The 12,613-nt window shown below is 39.2% G+C and overlaps 1 protein-coding gene across 1 annotated transcript in view; it reads right to left on the bottom strand.

The window, feature by feature from the left end:
* The window catches only part of ELOVL6 (ELOVL fatty acid elongase 6), a 127,318-nt gene that overhangs the window by 43,234 nt on the left and 71,471 nt on the right, over positions 1 to 12,613 (bottom strand). The window lies entirely within an intron of this gene.

The following is a 12,613-nucleotide window of genomic DNA, read 5'->3' on the forward strand; positions in this document are numbered from 1 at the left end:
ATTCATCAACTTTTATACCAGTCCCTTCTCTGCAAACACTGAAGATATTTTCCTGGGAATGTGCCCCTTCACTAAAGAGACAACGTTGAGTCCATTTGGCAACAGGGCGCTGTTGAATCCTCTCTTAGGGAAGAACACAGAACCACCGAAAGTATACTTGCCTGAAGCTTTGAACTTGAATCTAAACAAATGTCTGATTTTACTATCTGTGTATGGGAAATATAGGGAATAAATCCAAATTGTGGGAAATTCTGTAGGGCCACTGAACTAATTTCTTCAACAGATCAGTACTATGGAGCCCAAATCTGAGACTGTTGTAAAGTAAAAGGAAGCATCAAATATAATATGTAGAGCTTTTTTGGGTCCTTATTTGAAAAAGACATTTTAAATAAAACCAGCAAGTTGTCAGTCATAATTTAAAAAGTACTTCATTAATATTTATGGGTGACATTATGTCTTGAGTTTGCTTTAAAATTCCCAGGAAACAAGCAGAACCAAAATGATATTAAAGGTGGGGAGATGAAACAAGATTAACAAAAGGGACGACGGAACACGGGGGCACATTATTCTCTGTTTTTGGCAATCAGGTGTAGGGGGGACTCTGAGTCGGAAATGGCTAAGAAATACCAAATAGAATCTCCAGGTCCACCCGGCTCACTACTGTGCCAAGGAGAAGTGTACAATAGTATTGATGATGCCAAAAAGAACAAAAGCTTCTATGGACAATTAATTCAATAAGAGGTAACAGAGGCCTTGTAAATAATTTAACCATCTGAACATACTTCCTGAAGAAGCAAGGTTTCTCTTAAAATGGGTATTCCCCACTCGATTAGATTAAATGACAGGGTTGAAAGTTAAAAGGCATAATACAAATAGCAAAATACATTAACCTGAAAAGCATTATTTGTCAAATGTTTCATTTTTTCCCGTAATCACTGACACGTACTGCTGACTCATGAGGGATCTTATTATTTACCCAAGCAACACTCCCAACTCAATGAGAGCAAGTGACCTACTTGGTGAGCGCCACCAAATGAAGCGAGTGATGCCAGAAATCAACGCATACGTAAGGTTGGAACAAATCATTTCCACTGAGATTTGTAAACCCTTCTCTTGTATGCAACACAAGATGTGGTACACAGGAGTGCTTATTAAATATTTGTTGAGTGATCACAGTCTTGGCATATCAAATTTTCTCACAAGGAAAATAATTCCATACACCATTGCTCAGCAAACATTAAGTTTACAGTTGTACTTTCTTGGTAATAATACATTAATAACTAAAGGATAAAATAGTTAGAAAAAAACCACATTATCCATTTTCTTCCTCCAGAAAGAAAAAAGACTATTCCTATAGTTCAAGCAGAAATGAAGAAGCGGAACAAATTTATAAAAACTTCACTATCAAACATTTCAAGAAGAAAGCACTTTGGGTCATAAATATATTTATCGTTTCACTTTGAATTTTGCAGGTGTACAGCATTACTTTTAGAGTCAGAATCTCTGTGTGCATTTACACTCATATAGGACTCACTAAAGAAAAACAAAATTCTATCATGTTAATGTAAGCAATAGTAATATCAAACAGTATGTATTCTTTTTAAAAGGATAAAAGTAATGATTAGTGAAAATAAGCATAGTATTATGATTTAGGAAGTGATTCCTATAAGTAAAAATAGTGCTTAAAAGCTTTCTCATTTAATCTTTCTAATCATCCCTAACGCAGGTAAAGTGTCACCATCATTTTATGGCCAGAGAACCAGGCTTAGAGGCTAAATAACCTTAGATCTTCCTGCTCTCCTATGGTAAACTCTCAGGGACAGGGGAGGAAGGATGTGCTTGGTGTGCTCTCTACGCATATACGAGTTCCGTAAGCCTTCCTACTGAATTCCATGGTCATCGTGCAACTGTGTAGTACCTTATTTAACTGTGAAAAAATAAGGGGAATCTCCACGCACTCATGGTTCCACATGCTGGGCATAAAACACTTTGATCCAACCACCCTTTACTTCCTGGAGAATAAATTATTGCTCGTTCAATCTAACCTAAGTTTTGGTTTTGGCTAGATTGTGTTACTTGAAATGATGAATCAAGTTAAATGAGTGTCTTTATACGATCCTCTCATTCTAGTCATTAAGGGGGAAATGATGTGCCTCGAACAACCAAGAATAAAAATCTTCCCTCTGTATTTTTTTTCTCATTTCTTTAGTTCTAGAATGAGAACTTGTCCTAATGTAGTGCTAACTTCCCGGCAAGGACCGTTTTCTTTTTCACATGTTTTTAAACGATTCTTCACAAACCTTCAATTCCATAGCTAGGATAACCAAGTGAATCAATACAGACACACAGAATTTGAGAATTGCAAGGGACCTTAGAGATGGAGCCCAATTTCGCTGTTCTACAGCAGAGGGAACTGGGGGCCAGAGCGGGAGCTGATGACATTGGTAGCTCATGGTCACAGGGATGCATACTGAATATTGTCACAACTGCCAAAAATCAACATGCATGAATTGTCTAGGCTATTTATACCTGGGTCACAGGTAGTCAGTAATGGGAACTGATATGCTGTAATAAAAATGTTGCGTACTATATACCGTATAAATCTTCTGTGGTAAAATTCAAATAATACTTTGGGTTAATTTAGAATTATGCTTAAGCTTCTTCCAGAACAGGGAGTCATCTTAAGGAAGTATTAACTCTTACCTCCTCAACTGAGTAATCAAAATGTATATCATTTACAGTTGAATATATTATGATTTTTCCATTCTGCTTAGAAGAAGATAAGATTTTCTTTAGCGAGCTGGGTTAGGTGAATTAAAACTGCCTTTCGGTCCTGACATCTGGTAAGGGTTCGATTATAGTCAAGATGAATAAAGACTTGCTCTTTACCCACTTACTATTTGATGTCGATCAGTGATTTTCAACATTTTGCATCTCATGGCACACACAAACTAGTTAGTAAAATGCCACAGCACACCAAAAATATATTTTTTGCCAATCTGACAAAAAAAAAATAGGTATAATTTTCATTCATTCACACCAGATGGCTATTGTGTTGGCTCCTGTCATTTTTTTTTTTAATTTGACAATCTAAGGGAAAAGAGGTTAGTGTTCCTGACTAAATAGTCAGGTACTGCGTGTTTTAAAAATTCTTGCGGCACGCTGCTGTAGATAAATGACTTCCCTAATGTCTCAGTGGTAACCCAGTAATACTTCAGATTCTGGCCAGCCTTCATCACTTGGTACAATGTCACACTACATTGTTTTATTACCAGGTAAGTAGCAATTTCTAGATGGCATGGACTCTTCTTTAATAAATCTTAAATGTACATTATATAGCACGATCCTTGACTGCAGGTGTTTTTTAATACTTCCCAGGATGGTGACTCTGTAGCTATACTTATGAGGTAACCAACCAACCAAAGAGTGCCCAGGTGGAGTACTGATGTGGTCTGAGCTGTGGTACTTGGATTCACCATCTTCTCCTTCCATTTCCGTCATCAGTATGAATAATGGAAATTGCTTCATAATGAATAAAACCAAATAATAGCTTTATTCTTAGAGATTTGGAGTTCTCTATTATGCTACCTTGTTCCAAAACATTCCTGAGATATTTTTTCTATTCTTACCAGAGTAGCTACTCAATATTTGTATTTATTGTCCAATCGAATACCACTCTCAAAGACTGTGTATACGTTCAAATGCTTTCCCCTCTCAATTTCTAGGATTCAACTGAAACTAGTACTTAGCTTCAGTCTCTCTAACATTTACATTAGGATCTCTGTCAGCATACTTGCTCGGCTTGAAGAGTCACACAAGTTTATTTGAGAATGGCGAAACTTTCATGTGGGCAGCATTTCAACAGAGGATAATTGCTAATGAACACCTTCAAGAGGTGGCCTTAGCTCCTTCATGTCTAAGTAAACTTGTTTTGTGGCTACAGTACATGTGTAAGGTGCAACAAGTTGTGAAAACTGAAAATTAAGCTGCAAGGGAGAGTAAAAAAGGAGACCTAAAAGCACCTCCTGCGTTGGCTGACAGCTACTTAGCTTACAGAAAGTTTTCATGTTCCTAGTTGAAGAGTCTGAAGCTGAAAAATTGCTAAGTGGTGAGGCCACATCTCTCTTAAGATTTCTCCTTTAGTTCAGTTGCTGATTCCAGTCTGGACACAATTCAAGGTTCTAGAAGTAATTCTAAGGCCACAATAAATTGGAGACCCAGAGACAAGGAAATAACACACTGCTTTTCTCCAAAAAGTGGATGTCCCTGGTGGTTACAATTTCATATGAATATAAAGGAGGGTTTTCTTAAAAGAAAGAGATTTTCAAATTGTGCTGTCGGAGTTCTAGCCAGGGCTGGATTCTGTCACAGTCTTGAGATTTCAAGATCCCTAAGACTTCGTGCAAAGGCATTTTTCTATTTTAAAAACAATAGGAATTTCCCAGCAATTTCTGTTCACAAGTAAATTATAATTGAAAATTAACTCTGTGCCCTGAATTTTTGACAAGTAATAATTTTGTGAATATAATGAAAATATGGCCATAATTAATACAAATAGATAATGACTTTATAACCGCAAGACAAAGCCATGACTAAAGGGTGCTATTCTTGTCTGTTATATTTGACCCAGAAGATCAAATAGTGTATGATTTATGAGCTCCTTTGACTTGCAAGCTCCTCTTTCTCACTCTGCTTTCCCCTGAAATGCTAATTTAAAGATCACAGGTTCTCTTTATTTATTTTCTTAAAAAGGCAAGAAAACCATTCTTTTGCAACTCAGTTTTAGGATTGTTGAAGCGGGCCACGATCCCAAAGTGGTACAATGTATTCGGTAACTTGGAACACATCTATCCCTTTCCAAGAGAATATACTTCTCTTAAAACAGATCTGTTAGAGAAAGTTACTTGTACATATCTGTCAACGTAATTTTTTCCCTTTGTCACTTTAAAAAAATCTTGATAAATTCTATTATCTTGTTGGTTTTCGTGTTACAACTGAAAATAGGATCTTTGGCAGAAGATTTTTTTAAAATGTTAAACCACACACCCATACACATGTATAAAAATGTCATCTAATAAAATGGCAAGATACTAATTAAATACCATTGTTTCATTAGGTATTTTTAGTTGCTGATAAAAAATGCTGACATCCATCAAGCCTTTCAAAATTTAATGAACTTTATCATTTTCTTTTGCAGTGTGGTTCATATGCCATTGAATGAAAAAATAATAATCAATCAATTCCTATGTAAAAGTAAAGTTTGCCTCGGCTAATCTAGTTAGACAGAAAAAACTGTGTTAAAATTAAAAAGGTTTGATAAAAATTATGAGGAAGGAGATATAAGTGTCATGAGAAAATGCTCTGTGGAAAGACGGCTACGAGGTGGACTCTTAAGGCTTTGGATGAAAGGAGAGAGGCAAGAGAGGCAAGAGGCATTTGGGATGGGAAGAGGCAGCAGCATTAGGTATGAGCTAAGTCAAAAGTGGACACGTTTTGGGTTGGGGATGGTAGAATGTCAGTTTGGAAACGCAGGTTAAAGTCAGATTGTGTGGAGTGCGGAAAACAGTGAGTAAGTAACTTGCAGGGAGTTGTGAGGTACGTGACCACTAATTTATTACCACTAACCATTACAGTATTGAAATCCATGGCTTCATTATCTTTTCTTTCCTTCTTTTTAAATAAGTAAGAATATATAATTGTGTCTGGCCAAGATGAAGGTGTAGGTGTAGGTAGACACACTGTGCCTCCTTGCACAAACAAAAGAGGGACAGCAACAAATTTAAAAACAAAAAACAGCCAGAACTGCCAGAAAATCTTAACTGTATGGAAGTCCGACAACCAAGGAGTTAAAGAAGAAACATTCATTCAGACTGGTAGGAGGGGCAGAGATGAGCTGCCAGGGCGGGCAAGGCAGTGGCTGGAGGACCAGGTGGTCCCACATTTGTGTGCAGATAAACCAGGAGGAACAAGTGGGGAGCACCCCAGGGTTCCAGTGAGGGGAAATAAAGCCTCAAAATTTCTGACCGGAAAAACCTGTGGGGGTTGCAGCCATGAGAGAAACTCCCAGACTCCCAGGCGAGTCCGTTGGAGAGACCCACCGGGTCCTAGAATGTACACAAACCTACCCACTTGGGAATCAGCACCAGAAGGGCCCAACTTGCTTGTGGGCAGCAGGGGACATGACCGAAAGCCAGCCTACAGCACAGCAAGTGGCATTGTTCCCTCTCTGACCCCTTCCCCCATATACAGTGCCACAACGCCCTGGTGAATATCTAAGGCTCCACCCCTTACAATGTAACAGGCTCACCAAGACAAAAAAATATGGCCCAAATGAAAGCTTCCAAAATAGAACTAAATGATGAAGAAATAGACAACCTATCAGATGCAGAGTTCAGAACACCGGTAATCAGGATGCTCACAGAATTGGTTGAGTATGGTCACAAAATAGAGGAAAAAATGAAGGCTATGCAAAGTGAAATAAAGAAAAATATACAGGGAACCAACAGTGAAGGGAAGGAAACTGGGACTCAAATCAACAATCTGGAACAAAAGGAAGAAACAAACTTCCAACTAGGACAGAATGAAGAAACAAGAATTCAAAAAAAATGAGGAGAGTCTTGGGAACCTCCAAGACAACTTTAAATGTTCAAACATCTGAATCATAGGGGTGCCAGATGAAAAGATGAAGAGCAAGAAATTGAAAACTTATTTGAAAACATCATGAAGGAGAATTTCCCTAATCTGTCAAAAGAAATAGACTTCCAGGATGTCCAGGAAGCTCACAGAGGCCCAAAGAAGTGGAACCAAGGAAGCACACACCAAGGCACATCATAATTACATTACCCAAGATGAAAGATAAGGAGAGAATCTGAAAAGCAGCAAGAGAAAAGGACACAGTTACCTACAAAGGAGTCCCCATAAGGCTATCAGCTGATTTCTCAAAAGAAACCTTGCAGGCAAGAAGGGGCTGGAAAGATGTATTCCAAGTCATGAAAGGCAAGGACCTACATCCAAGATTACTGTATCCAGCAAAGCTCTCATTTAGAATGGGAAGGCAGATGAAGTGCTTCCCAGATAAGGTCAAGTTAAAGGAGTTCATCATCACCAAGCCCTTATTATATGAAATGTTAAAGGGGCTTATCTAAGAAAAAGAAGATGATAAAAAATATGAACAGTAAAATAACAACAAATTCATAACTATCAACAATTGAATCTAAAAAAAAACAAAAACAAAAGCAAACTAAGCAATCAACTAGAACAGGAATAGAATCACAGAAATGGAGATCACATGGAGGGTTATCAACGGGGAGGGGGAGGAGGGGAATTGGAGAAAAGGTACAGAGAATAAGAAGCATAAATGGTAGGTACAGAATAGACAGGGGGAAGTTAAGAATAATATAGGAAATGGAGAAGCCGAAGAATTTATATATATGACCCATGGACATGAACTAAGGGCAGGGGCGGGGTGGGGGGTGGGATGCGGGTGGGAGTGAGGAGTGCAGGGTGGAGGGGAATAAAGAGGAGAAAAAAATAGACCTTGAGAGCTTGTTTGGAGGTTCTAGCAGGGGAGCGCAGCTACTCCTATACTCTTGACTGAAGACTGGTCCTCTCCTCTAGTTAGGGGGGTCATCCTCTTCGATGGAGCAAGCAGCTTTGGGAGGGACGCACATGAGGGAGGAAGGGGACACCTGCCTAGCCAGTCAGATCAGCCGAATCAACCCTGGCAATCAATGGGGAGACAGATGTTACAACCATATCACCCTCTCATCCAAGAGGAGAAAAAAAATGGGACAAGCATAATAGCATAATCAATAAAATATATTTATAAATAAATAAATAAATAAATAAATCAGAACTGATTGAGTCATGTGTGTGCCATTACATGCCTTGGGTGAGAGAAGAGGGGGGATGCTAATGGCTTTCAGAAAAATAAATGGAGAAGTGCTGGTTTAAGTCATGGGGAGCACTGGAAGTCTTTGAGCTGGGAAGGGGCAGAACAAAAAAGGATCTGCCCACAAAGAAACATGGCCTTGATTACTTCTATTCTAGTGGGCAGGTGTGGGTGAAGTCTGATGCTACACATCTAAGTCAGTACACTCGGGCGTATTCTCCAGCACCCACATTGGCAGCATCCGCAGCTACACGAGCTACGGCAGTGCAGGTGTGACCCGAAGGAGGCTCTTTACTGAGTGGCTGCTCTTTGCAGGGGTTGTCAGGTGAGACCACCTTTACGTTTCACTGACTTAAGAATACGGTGGTCACTCTGTAAGGTATATAAATGTTGAATCACTTTGTTGTATACCTGCAACTAAAATAATACTGTATGTCAATTTATAATTAAAAATAAATTTTCAAAAAAGAATGAACAGCCTCCTGGCCTGAGAAAAGTGTAGCACATTGCTAGTTTAACCGTGTCATTATTTTGGTGAGGCCGATGTATCCTGAGCTCAGGGTCGTGACTTCTCATATAGAGTCAGTGTCCATTTTGTCAAGGGTATTGACTGCATCTTAGAGAGACGCAAGAATATCTTTGAAGATATGGCTTCATAAATTCATCAGGAAGAATCAATTTCAAAGCTAGAATCAAAGATTTTAGAGAATACTTAATCAAAGAAAGAATCGAATTCTATTCTTTCTTTGATGAAAGTGGTAGTTTCTTATCTCCCTAGAAAGAGTGACTTACTACCATCACCAGATAAAACTTAGCCAGAAGAGTACCAATGGTTTTATCAGACAAACTCTCTCCCATTAGAAAGCAAACTAACAATGAGCTCCACATTGACAAAGTAACTTACAGTTGGTTTTGTTTGACAGTATTGCTTTCAATATTCTCATCCTAATGGTCTGGTACGAATGTCACTTCAAGTTAGAATTTCCAAGTGACTGTCTTATATAATACACCTCAGCTACCAATACCAGCCGTGCGAAACGCTGAAGTCTAGTGTCCATTTTAAAAAAAGGTAAGTTCTCAATAGGAGAGGAAGCATGAAGAAATGATATCCAGAAAGTGGTTTTATCAGCAACTTCAGTGTGCTAATTCCCCGTTTAAAAATGCTCTTTGTTCAAAGAACTAGAAGGCTTTCATATGAATTCCAATGAAGAAATGCTCACCTGTTAAGATTATTTTAAAATATAGTCATAATAATACAGAAAGCATACTGTAATTCTGAAATGGCTCCCTCCTAGTAAGAAAGAGCAGTTGAAGGACTCACGTCACCAGGTTAAACTTTACCTCTTACAATCTCAAAATCTATTGCATAATATAAATGAAGCATTAGTGACGTTTTTCCTGAATATGAGATTTACTTGGACCAGAAGTTGTACAACATATAATTGGGGGCTTGTGTCGAGGCTGCAAGCTTAAAAAAAAAATCTTGTCATCTCCACTAAAGGCCTGCTAACCATAGATATATAAAATATTTTTAAAATATAAAAATAAAAATTAGAGTCAAATAAAACAATCTGTTTCCTGCTTGTCTTCATCCTGAAGAAGCCCTGAATGTTCTGTAGATAACAGATTTATCTGAGAGCTGGAGATGGGAACTACACGTGAAAAACACACTACAATGGAATGGAAAGGTTTACAAGATTGAGTCCAATTCAGACAGAATCTTCCCAGATTTAAATCAAAATGCCAGCGGCACAGATAACTGTATAAACAAGGACCGACATATCCAAATCTGAGAGTGCTTTCTTTCCTCTCCTCAAGGTCCAAACATTTGGACTGAAAGGCGATCCATTTCCTTATATTTATAAAGAGTTTTTTAGGCATGACCCGTGGGGTTCAGTGAATTGAGCGCCGGCCTGTGAACTGAAGGGTCCCGGTCAGGGCAGATGCCTTGGTTGCGGGCTGGGTCCCTGGGGCCTGGGACAGGCAACTGATTCTCATACAATGGTGTTTCTCTCCCTCTCTGTCTCCCTCTTTTCCCCTCTCTCTAAAAAATAAACAAATAAAGCCTGTATTAAAAAAAAAAAAGAGTTTTAGTTTACACTCATTGCTTCAGACAACTGTAAGGATGCTAAAAAAATACTACCAAGGAAAAACTTACATGTTTTTATGTTAACTACTGGGTGGCTCAATATATTGTTACACTAACTTTCCCCTGGATGTAACTGTTGAAAGCGGGGAGGGAAAGCAGTAAAACAATATGCCCCAAATATGCCCCAAAATATGCATTTTCTGGATGAGGGAGAAAATAGCTCACCAGTGATGAAGATTATTTCATGGTATAGGTCACAAATAATTTTTGTCTCCAAAATCAAATTTACGCAAGAAACTAAGCCTGTGTAAAAATTAGCAACGACAAGATTAACTGTCTTATTAACAAGGTAGTGAAAATGACAGACTTTTTTTTTTACCCATACCACCCAATTACCCAAGAAATGATGATCAATTTCATTTTGCTCTTGAAAATGATAATGTGGCGAGATTTTGATTAGCGTATTCACATTGCTCCTTCGAAATCAGAAGGCTCACTCACAGACATAAGGCGCATTGACTAGTGTTGAGGAAAACTTGCCTTCTGAATTGGATTGTATTTCTTTCCTGCTGCCGCTGTAACAAATTCCCACAAACTCAGTGGCTTAACACAACATGACTTTATTATCTTATAGTCCTAGGGGTCAGAATCCTAAAGTGAGTTTTACGGGGCTAAAATGAAAGTGTTCTCAGGACTGCGTTCCTTCCCGAGGTTCTAGGGGAAAATCTGTTTTCTTGCCTTTTCCAGCATCTAGAGGCTGCCTGTATTCCCTGCCTCTTCCCCCATCTCCAAAACGCATTGTTCTGACCTCTGTTTCCAGGATCCTTTCGTCTTCTCCAGCCCTGTGTCGTCACATCACCTTCTCTGACTCTGACCCTTGTAAATACATTGGGACCAAGGGATAATCCAGCACCACGGTCTGGAAATGTTCTCCAGGCTTAAGGACACTGGGCCCAGATTACTCCAGAAGAATCTCCTCAGCTCAAATTATTTAACCTAATCACATGTGCAAAGTCTCTTTTGCTGTGTAAGGTAACATATTCCCAAGTTCCGGGGATTTAGACGTGGCCATCTTTTGGGAGGCTGTTACTCATCTTACCACACGGGTTAGCCTGAGTAATAGCAAGGTCTAAAGCCACTGCATTTTCTACTGCGACACACAGCAATGCTCTGCTGTTGGCAAACCTTTCATCTCTGTTCTTGTTTTGCTAGATCCAAAGCCAGCCTCTTCCTTCCAACTCAAGAAAGCACTTTAGAATGAATGCAAGCACTGAGTCACACTTTTATGAATTGTTCTGAAGCCACTCATAAATATTTAAACTCCAAATATCAGTACTTGAGCTCTTATTGATAGCATAAACATCACATTCCCTACTTATTAGATACTATGTACTGTACCTGAGCATATACCTTACTTATTGTTTACCTTGGACTAGGCACCAAGGCTTAGAATTTGTAAAACAGTTTATTAGAAATTATTAAGACATACTCAATGTATACTGATTGTCACAAGCCGCAAGCTCTAAATTGCCATCTTACACTTTTACAACAACGAAGATTATTTGCCTTGTGACCATCTTCTGAATTTTAATCTGAATTTATATGCCACAAGCTACATCAACTATGTGTTCCTATTTGCGGCAATCCAGTGGTTTCACACATCATCGCTCTTATTGTTAAATCCATAATGAATGAGTCTTCATCTCGGGCAGCCTAATGAGCAAGCAGTGTTTGACACAGATGGTGACTCCCTCTTTTCTATAACACTTTCTTTATTTGGTTTCTGGGACACTATTTTCTCTTATTTCTCCAACTTCACCACCTGCTCTTTTTTCATTCTCCTTTGCTGATTCCCTCTCATCTCCCCAATCTTTAAACTTTGGAGGGCTCCCGGGGCTCAGTCTGTGGATCTCTTCTTTTTGCATCTGCACCAATGGTTCTCAAGGCTGGGTGGTGGGGGGTGGGGGGCGGGTGAGGTGTGTGGGGGGGTGATGATTTTGCCTGCAGAGGCTATTTGGACATGCCTGGAGCATTTTTGTTTTACAGCTGGAGGAGGGTTGGCGACTTGCATCCAGAGTGCAGGGGACCTGACGGTGCACAGCACCGTTCTCCACACAAAAGGTGTGTAGCCCCAACATCAACAGTGCCAAGGGTGAGAAACCCTGGCTAAGGGAAATATAAAAGAGAGATTACGAAAAGAGAAATTGGGAAACTAAAGAGCATGTCTGTTGAAATGCGGTACAGCCTCAAAAACACCCTCACTGTTTGGGAATGACGTCACTTACACTTCAGATATGCGCAGGCTGGATTGCTGCAAACAGATTCCAAGACAGAGTAATTAAAGTTAGGTTCTCGTTTCAGATCAGTTCAATTTAAATTGTAAACTAGATGAAACAACCAATTTAGATCCATTTTTCACTCCACTGTTCTAGAATTAGGTTTACTTCTGCCTGCAATGTATCCAGGGCCAGCTGCCCCGTGAAGTCCGGAGTGATCAGTTCTTACAAGCTGATTTCGATAAACGCCATCCAGAACTGGAATTCAGAATTCCTGTCCTGGCAAGAGAAAGACATAACCTAAAAATGAAGGACAGTCACTGCCAATACAACCTCCACTACACACATTAAGTTCAA

This window comes from Desmodus rotundus, chromosome 4 (genome assembly GCF_022682495.2).
Source record: "Desmodus rotundus isolate HL8 chromosome 4, HLdesRot8A.1, whole genome shotgun sequence".
In the NCBI taxonomy this organism is placed as follows: domain Eukaryota; kingdom Metazoa; phylum Chordata; class Mammalia; order Chiroptera; family Phyllostomidae; genus Desmodus; species Desmodus rotundus.